Consider the following 9,559-nt stretch of genomic DNA (forward strand, 5'->3'; position numbering starts at 1 on the left):
TCTATTTATGAAAAACGTTCATACCAGTTTAGTCTGGTCCATGATAAGGGTTTAATAATAGTGTAGTTGGATGGGGCTTGAAAAGACCTTTCCAACGATATATTATAAGCCCAATTCCGATGACGAATAATGAGGAAGTTATGGCCAAATTACTAAACTGGGCCCAAACCGGATTTTACGTACGACCCAATGATCATGTGGAGGGTCCAAAGGTTTAATCCCATTCCTAAACTAATTAGGATTGATTAGAAGCTTCTATAAGTTTCTAAAATATATTAATTATCCTTTTTTGAAAAGATAAGATAAAAGAATTTGAAATTGAATAAAACTTCTCTTTTTGAGAGTCCTTGTTCGTTGTGAAATGGAATATGTTCAGATATTATTTTCGTACCTCATAATCTTTATCCATATATTATATGTTTGTATAGATCTTAAAATTATCTTTCCAATGATATATTATAACATTAATTTCGAGCTATAACGAAAAAGATATGAAAGGAATACGAAACTCTATCCAAAACTGACACCCTCCCACTATTTTGGCCATATATTTTATTCTACAAAAGATTTTAATCTTATTCTAATTGAGTTGAAAAGTAGACTTCAAGAGATTTCCAACGACATATTGTATGACTTATTTCTGGATCAAAAGATATGATAAAAATAAAATCCGCAAAAAACCGTCTCAGCGCGAAACGACAGCCTTGTCGCCAAACGACAGAGTCTATCGCCATGCGTGATTTCTGTCGTTTTGCGACACCTCTGCGATAGAATTAACCAATTTTATTTCGATTCGAATTCTAATTCTTTTCTATCATTTTCGGACTATTTTCTATATAAATAGGGTCGTATTTCCCTCTTTTTATTCATCAACAATCATTCACAATCATCAACAATCACCATCTCTCTTCTCTCTCTAAGCTAAAGCTTATTCTCTCTCTATTCTTTTTCTAAACCTTCCCTCTTACAAAATTCCGCATTCACGAGTTCTAGACACACCTAGCCAAGCTCGAAGTTGCCTTCGTCCTAGACGTGAAAGGTTGATAATTTCTGAGGGTTTGGTCCTAAATCTCTATTTCAATTATTTAATTTAATTGTTTGATTTAATATTTTCCTTGAAGTTACTGACCTGTGTATTTTGTTATTAGAAAGAGATACGAGGCATCCAAGTAAGTAATTTGATTATTTTGTTATTCTTTTGATATAGAAACCATGCTTTAATTATTTTAATTCCTAGTATCACGTTAGGATGCTTTTATTACTATCTAGTATCATGTTTAGGTTGCTTTCTATTCTTTCTAATATCATGTTAGTATCATGTTTAGGTTGCTTTCTATTCTTTCTAATATCATGTTAGTATCATGTTAGGGATAAATCTTTAATCTTTATTGTTTAGTGACATGCTAGGATTTGTTATTAATCTTGTTAGTATCATGCCTAGGATCTTGCTAATATTATAATGCTTTGAGAATATTATTATGATGATGATTGTTGTTATGTTGCTTAATATGTATTATTATTGTTATTGCTTGATCACGCCTTTTATGCATGTTTAAAGGAAATTTGTACTTGTAATCACGCTTAATAAGATAATTAATAATCTTGTTTAGGCTAATATGATTATAATTCAAGTGATCGTCAATAATAGATTTGTTTGTGCATTAATATTCAACCAACATAGATAAACAGGTTTAGGGTTAATATATTGATTGTATGTTAGTCAGAAAGAGCACATGAATATGAGAAGAATAAAGTAAAGACCTATTTTAAGGCAGGTTCAATCTCTTTTAGGTTGGACTTGTATCTTCATCCCCGAATATCCAGTCATGGTTCCAGACTACTATGGAGTTAGCGATCTCATGGATCATGAAGGGGTGTAACCTTCACCATGTGAACGGTTTACAAGCTCCTAAAACTTGTTGGCGATTCTTTTGCTCTAGCTTCCTTCCCTTTGGACGCCACCATACTTAAGTGTATGATCACAGTGGGGCTCAAGTGTGGGATGCTTGAAATATTCCTTACACCAACCACCAGACACCACACTTTACATTCACCACAATTAGCTTATCGACAATCACCACCCATGCCCGCTGATCCTTCTCCCCCCGATGACGATCGCGCCCAGACCCTCCGGCGCCGACGCCGAACGAACCACCAACCCTCCTCACTACCCCCAAGAAACTCTAAACCCTTTAAAAACCATCCCCAACCTTTGAAAAACCCTAACCATCCCCAATCAAGCGCCGATCATTGAATCCATTTCACTCAATTCACCCAAATTTCTTCAATTACAAGAAGGAGCCCACCAACAATAGCGGCGTTGGAAAACCTTGAACCCCAAATTAATGTTATATGCGGCGAAACCTCCATTAACATTTAGAAGCAATCGAAGAAAATTGTTGACTAGAAATTACTATGTAAAATTACTATGTTTGAATAATTATTGTTGACGTAATGATTATGGTTTAATGTAAAATTACTATGTTTGAATAATTATTGTTAATGTAATGATTATGGTTTAAGAGTCATCACCGAGTTTAATAATCTGTAAATAAGGTAAAATGAAATAGATTAAGCACCAAAACTCTTGCAACGTATATACCTTGAGTATGAACATATGGGGGGGAGTTATGTGACTTTATATTTGATCATAACTTACTGAAGTACAGGACGTTGTACATTCCTTTTATTATTATTATGCGCAGGAATTCCGCCACCTATGTGTGGTTATTGATGCTGGCACGTACGGTTAGCTCCCGTGTCAGTAACCTCAATTTATTTGGGGGAGGTTGAGTGGGAAACCCGTTTGATGCATAGTCAACATTAAATAAATTATGTAGTGGTCTAGTGAGAAGTTTTATTGAGTATTGTATGCTTGAAAAACAGGTGCAATGAGGTAAGTTGTGTAATGATAGGGAATTGTATGCTAGTGTGTTATTTACGCTTATGTACTCAGCTTTGCTGATTGTGTTTTTGTGTGTTTGTTGGCCTTGTCTTTACCTTGGACCTATGATGACCCATTTTTAATGGAGAGTAGTGGGAACAAGTAGAGAGAAGTTTTTCAGGTGATTAAGCATATCATGAATGGGCATGAGTGAAGAGCGAATCGTGCTAGTTTCATGTGTATATGATGTGTTTATTGCTTTATTTTATTATGATATTTTTTTATTATGCATGACTAACGAAAAGGTTTTGAGTTCGGTTTGGTTTTAATAAGGGTCATAATGGTTCCAAGTTGTAGGTTGATTTTATTTACTTCGTTTGACTTTACTTTTGTTGATTGACTTTTTTCAAGTTAACTTGTTTTAAAAGGTTTTGAAATTAGTCTTCCGCTGTGTGGTCTTTGATAGTTGCCTTAGCCGTTTTCACAGTGGTGGTAATATGTTAGATATTCCTATTTAAAGTTTTAAACAAGGAAAAGCAAGTATTTTAAAAAGAAGGAATTTTTAGGGTGTTACAGGAAAAGTGGGTGGCGGGTTTTTTAATAGGGGTATTTTAGGTATTTCTCTTTTCCCCCATTTTAAAATATTAACCATGGTTAATATTTCCTTAAAATACTTAACTAATGTTATCACTGAATTAGTTTTACAAATTATAGATTACCAAAGATAATTTGATATTTTAGTGTTTACCATTGAGAAAAAATAAACCTTATGAGTACCATTGAGGATCTCCTTAAATATTTCAACGCATTATAAGCTTGTGTTGTAAACTTACTTTGTTTACCAAATTGTTTAACAAGGAAATAAATGTTATCATTTTAGTCATCCCATACACGGGAATTAAAAGGTTAATTTATCACATATATTGATCGAATTTTTATGACTCCTACTGTGCAGAGATAAATGATAAGGCTATGAACTATGTATGATCTAGTCTTTTTCCCAAATATAGCACTATGTAAGGAGTCACTTGTTTGGGGGTGTGCACACTTAGGTTAGAAAAATGGTTTACGAATACATTGATTTTCCATTTCTATTGGAACCTGTATTTGGAAAGTCGTTGACTTTGAAATGTTAGACAAGTTTTGGAATAATTCTAAACGTTTCTAAATGTAAAATTTCTATTTATTGAATGTTTTGAATAAATATTATGTATAAATGTTAATCTTACAAAAACATGTTTAACTAACTACTAAATTGATTTTATATATCTAGCATTGGTATGTACTTAAGCATTTTTGCTAACCCGTACTTCTTTTTTATTTTGGCTTTGCCCTACTTATCATTCATTGATGAGTAGTTAGGTATTTTCAAGTGTGGATGCTAGTTACTGCATTGGGGACCTTCGGGAAGTAATCAACTAGATTAGGCTTTTCACTTTTGTAGTATTTTGTTGAAATACTCCACTAGTTATTATTTTGGATATTATTATTCATATTATAAATACAAAAAAATAAAAAGTGGTTAAGTACGTATGTATTTCTTCCGCTGCAAGTTTTTATTTTGAAAGGCCTTACGTAATCACGTGGCGGTAATATCCCTAAATTAATTTCTAAATCCTATTTTATAATAATTATTATTGGAGAATAATTTGGGTTGCTACTCGACTGGGGTGTCACATGGTTAGACTTAGAGGTGATCAACAACGGCCGACTCGATTGCTCATTTGCTTGATCGGGCTAGCCCTAAAAATTACACATTTGGACAATGTGAAAAAAATATTTTTAGTTTATAACTCGAGTCTGACTAAAAAAAGTCCTATTTGACCCGATAAGCCTAACTGTTAGTTATAGACTGATAATCTGACTTGAATGTCTTATTTAATAAGGTTAATACATAAAGATAAAGCTAGAGACTTTGATTAAAATGGCATAAATTGGGTACAAAAGTGATAGGATATTAGATTAAGGCTATTACTCTCTTAATAACTTTAGATCATCACACTCCTAGTAACTTGAGGTTACAGCTGTCAACATTTCTCCTCACAATTCACATAATCCTACTAAATATACTATCCCCTATTTATATTAAGACTGAGGAGTAAGGACTACTAACCTAAAATTATTAGACTTCTAATTTTCTAAAGTTGCCCTTCCTAAGGTTAATCTAATACACTAACACTATTTTGTGGGTTTGGACATCTGACTGTACAGACTGGCCCGATTTTTCATTACCTCTAGTTAGACCCATCCACTTTGCCTCTAAGCACTAATTTAGCAAGTTAAAAACATGCTCCTATCATTGAATCAAGGTCATCTATTATAGACTTTTATAGTTTTATGTGACCAACTAGCTAGTAGGCACATTGTAAACAGCCTTATATGGCTTAAACATATATCCCCGGCCCACCATTACACGAGTTTTCAACATTGAGTCTCGAATTTTCCGAAAATAGTCCATTTTGTATGTGCCATCAAATTAGTCACCCAATAACATTCTTAGACTAAACAACGCGGCTAGGAAGGTTGTGGCACGAGACAGAGTTGACGACTCAACTAAAGAAGTTCACATATCATAATGAGATCCTAGGTGTGATCACCATATACTCCCTCTATTTTTTATAAGTTAGATTTAATATATTAGTCCGTTTATTTATAAGTTAGAGTTTCATTTTTAGAATTCTCTTACAATTTACTACTACTTTATATTTTTACCTACTCATGTCCCCACTCTTTCTTATTTTATCATTTCTCACATCTCCAAGGGTCTTCACTCTTTTTCACACCACTTTACTTTGCAATAAAATAGTACTCCCTCTATCCCTTAATTAGAGAGAATTGGAAATTTAATTAAGGGACGGAGGGAGTAAACTTATCCACATCGCTAATATCTTATTTTATTAAACCAAAACTCCGCGCAAACTATCTCTACCTTGTAAAAAACAGAGGGAGTAAATAAACCGATACACTAAAAATACAGATTGAAATATTATTTTATAGTTTAAGGGTATTATATATTTATACTACCTCCATTATAAATTATTTACAATAATTAAATATTTTTTTATTTATATTTTATGTCTAATCGTTGCAAATAATTTAAAATGAAGGTAATATTTAATTTATTTTTTTGTGCAAAAAATGAAGGTAATATTATTATATTAATGAATGGTGTTTATACCCCAAATTCCATCAAGCTAATAGAAAGTGCTATTTATGTGACATGATTCGGTGTTAATTCTTGTTGTCATAAAGTAGATGACAATTCTTAGTGGAGGGGGCCAAATTAAACCCAGTGGGCATCCCCCATTTTTATCTTGCTAACCTAATTTTTTTCATCAAAAGTCCAGCTGTTTTTTTTTTTTTTTTTGGATGAACTTTCAGTTCATTCTTTCCTTGTAATTTCCTAACATCATCACACGCAATGTAAAAAAGCAAACAAAAAAAAATTAATTTTCGTTTCACACTTTTAATTTTCTACAATTTTTGAGTTTTAATTAATACTAAACATAACAATTAATATTAGCTAGAAAGATCCACGTAGATAACGCTACCAGTTTGAAGTAACAAATTATACTCCCTCCATCGTTTTATTAAGAGCCTATTTAGGGTTTTTTACGGGAATTAAAAAATTTGTTAAAACCTCAAAATTAATAATTGAAAGTACATATATACATTTGCCGTTCAAGAGAGATAGAAAGAAAGAAAAAGCTGTTTGGTTTAACTACCAAATTATTGGTAGAAAGAAGTTTGACGGAATCTACAAAATCAAGGAGTTTAATTACCAAAATTCAAAGCACGAAAAATGCAAAGTAGTATTAACTATACAAGATTTAGGCATTTAGCAGTACCAAAATCATCACCAACTTGGCCAAACCAAAAAAAAAAAAAAAAAAAAAAAGTCGAAAAAGAGTTCTTAAAAGATTTCAAGGTGCCAAGGGTGAAGGTCGATCAAGAGGATGACCACTATCGAAATTTTGATTGTAGCTCTTTGCATCGTAGCTATAGTTGATCGCGTTACCTCTTTGTCGTTTCAAGCAATATTGCTTCCATTTAGCGCGAATTTTCCAAAACAACTGCTTGACCAACAAAAACGAACCTCCTTCACAACATTCTTGTGGTGTTGCTCTTCTATGTATTTTCATGTAAGACGTTGCAGATGAAGCTCCACCACTACACGCGATTCGCTTCTTCATGCTTGCCATTGGATCCCATCCTAATATCTTCATAGCTTAATTGATTGATCACCTTGAACTTTGGTATGTAATGTACTATGTGAGTTTGAGATGCTTGTTTTTCACTAGGAAGTGTTTGTAGTACTACATATACTTTGTAAATAAACCAAGTTGCGGGGAACTTTACATGATGTGTTATAATATCATAAGACCATCAGCATTATTCTTGTTGGACATCGCTTTCTCAAGTGTAGGATAAGGGGGCATATTTAACCAATACTCGCTTTGTCACTAAATATTATGTCACATACGAGTATACTCCGTATATGTCAATTCAGATGTTTAAATTGGGGCTAATATAGTCAAGTCGAGTCGGGTCGGATGTGGTTTTGACACCTCTACATACAGATATATATATTCAACTATTCTACAATTATAAGCGACTTTTTAATTTAATAAATCTGTTTCAAAAATAAATGCACTATTTTGACTTTTTCTAATGTCCATATGATAGTTTGACTTCCATTTTATAATACTTTGTACAAGTACTTCCTCCGTTTTCTTTCAGATGCAACACACCCTTTAGCGCGGTAATTAAGAAAGGTGGGGTTTACATGATATAATAAACTTTAAAATAGGATGAAAAGTTGTTATGAGTGTAATTTAGTGGGCCATGTGCTTTAAATAAGGGATATATTATAGTATTTTCCTAAAGTAACTTTCCTTTTACAGTGTGTTGCAAGTATTGTGACATTTCCTTTTTAGGGAAGTGCTGCAAGTAAAAGAAAACGGAGGAAGTATATTATAGAAGATTGTTCGACTCTGTTTGTTGTCTATCTTCAATCGAATCTATTCAAACTTAAATTGTCTATATTAATTGATAATTAAAATTATTAATGGTTAAATTTGGACGTGAACATACCTTAAATAATTTGTATCATGACCTAAGTTGTGGTCTTGGTTATAAAACTCTAAATCAAATTACATTGATATGACATTGATGTAATTGAAGAGGGAAGTTTGTTGCGGATATTTTCCTACTAAAGTTCTTCAAAATGAACCACTGGTGATGAGGGGTATTATAAATTCATAATCAACCATTTGTCAAAAATAACAATCATATATCCCTATGGTAGCAATAGTTGGTGCACCCGGGTGCACCATGCGCATGGTGCATCCGAAAAGAACATGAGGTATATTTAAAAGAATATGGGCAAAAAAAGAACATTATATAAATTTAATTTATTGGGCGGGTTTGGGAATGCGTTTTATGCATTTTAGTTGATTTTTTTACTCGACCCGAAATGCCCGCATGGCCGGACAATTTTGGGCACAAAAACTTCGGCCCAAAATTTGGCCCAACCCGAGAAGTGAGCTGATTTTTTAACCTTGGCCCGGCCCACCCAATGATCACCTACATCTTTGTCAAGCACGAACATGTTCTTTTTTGTCAAATATAATGTTCTTTTTTCAAACACGTTCAACACCTAAATAACCATGAAAAATAACATGTTCTTTTTGTAAAGATTTTATGTTCTTTGTAATGTCATATTCTTGTCAAACACAAACATGTTCTTTTTCTAACACTAGCATGTTCTTTTTTTTTTCCCATGTTCTTTAAAATATGTCTAATGTTCTTTCCGGGTGCACCATGCGTATGGTGCACCCGGGTGCACTATACTATGTGATATCCCTATGATGTATCCCTTTTGTTTCAAGTTATATATGCAATAAGCCAATTTTTTCACTATCAATAATTTGTTTTCATTTATTTAACCTTCAATTTCACCAACATATAAAAACAAATGTGTTATTATAAAATGTTTTTAGACTGATCTCAATCTACATTTTTAATTTATCAAGCTTACAAAGTTAATGAAAAATACGGATGATTACAGATTTGTATTATCAAATGTGTCAGTCAAATTGCATCGTTTAACCTAAACGGAGAGGGTCGGTTATTCTTACTAAACTGAATACAACATAAAATTTGAGAATCATTTGACAATCGGCGATTATTTCCGAATGGAGGGAGTATAATCAATGCTTGTAGGAACAATACATGAGGTGCATTGGATGGACATGATTATTTCAAAGGAATGGAAAATGAGAGATGATTCCATGTGTTGTGTTAGTGCAGTAACATCAGTCAACACTAGTAGACTATGCAAAGAGGCCCCATTAGTACAATTGATTGGTTTTATAAGCCATAATTGTGTCTAATTTTGCTTCTATTCCACATAAAGGTTGATGTCAATGAAAAGATCATCAACGACAAACAAAGGTGAAAATTTTTTACTCTTAAATTCTTGGATTTCATACCGACCATTTTAGATTATTTTTATTTTTGAAATACGTACATATTAATAAATTATGTAAAAAAGAAGACAAGAATTAGTGTCATTTTCACATTCAATTTGGTGAAATTATTCTGATTTCCTGCACCTGGATAAAAAGACATAAACTCCAGTTGACATGTGGAAATTAATATCATTGTTTGTTC

This window comes from Chenopodium quinoa, unplaced genomic scaffold, assembly GCF_001683475.1.
Source record: "Chenopodium quinoa cultivar QQ74 unplaced genomic scaffold, ASM168347v1, whole genome shotgun sequence".
Lineage (NCBI taxonomy): Eukaryota > Viridiplantae > Streptophyta > Magnoliopsida > Caryophyllales > Amaranthaceae > Chenopodium > Chenopodium quinoa.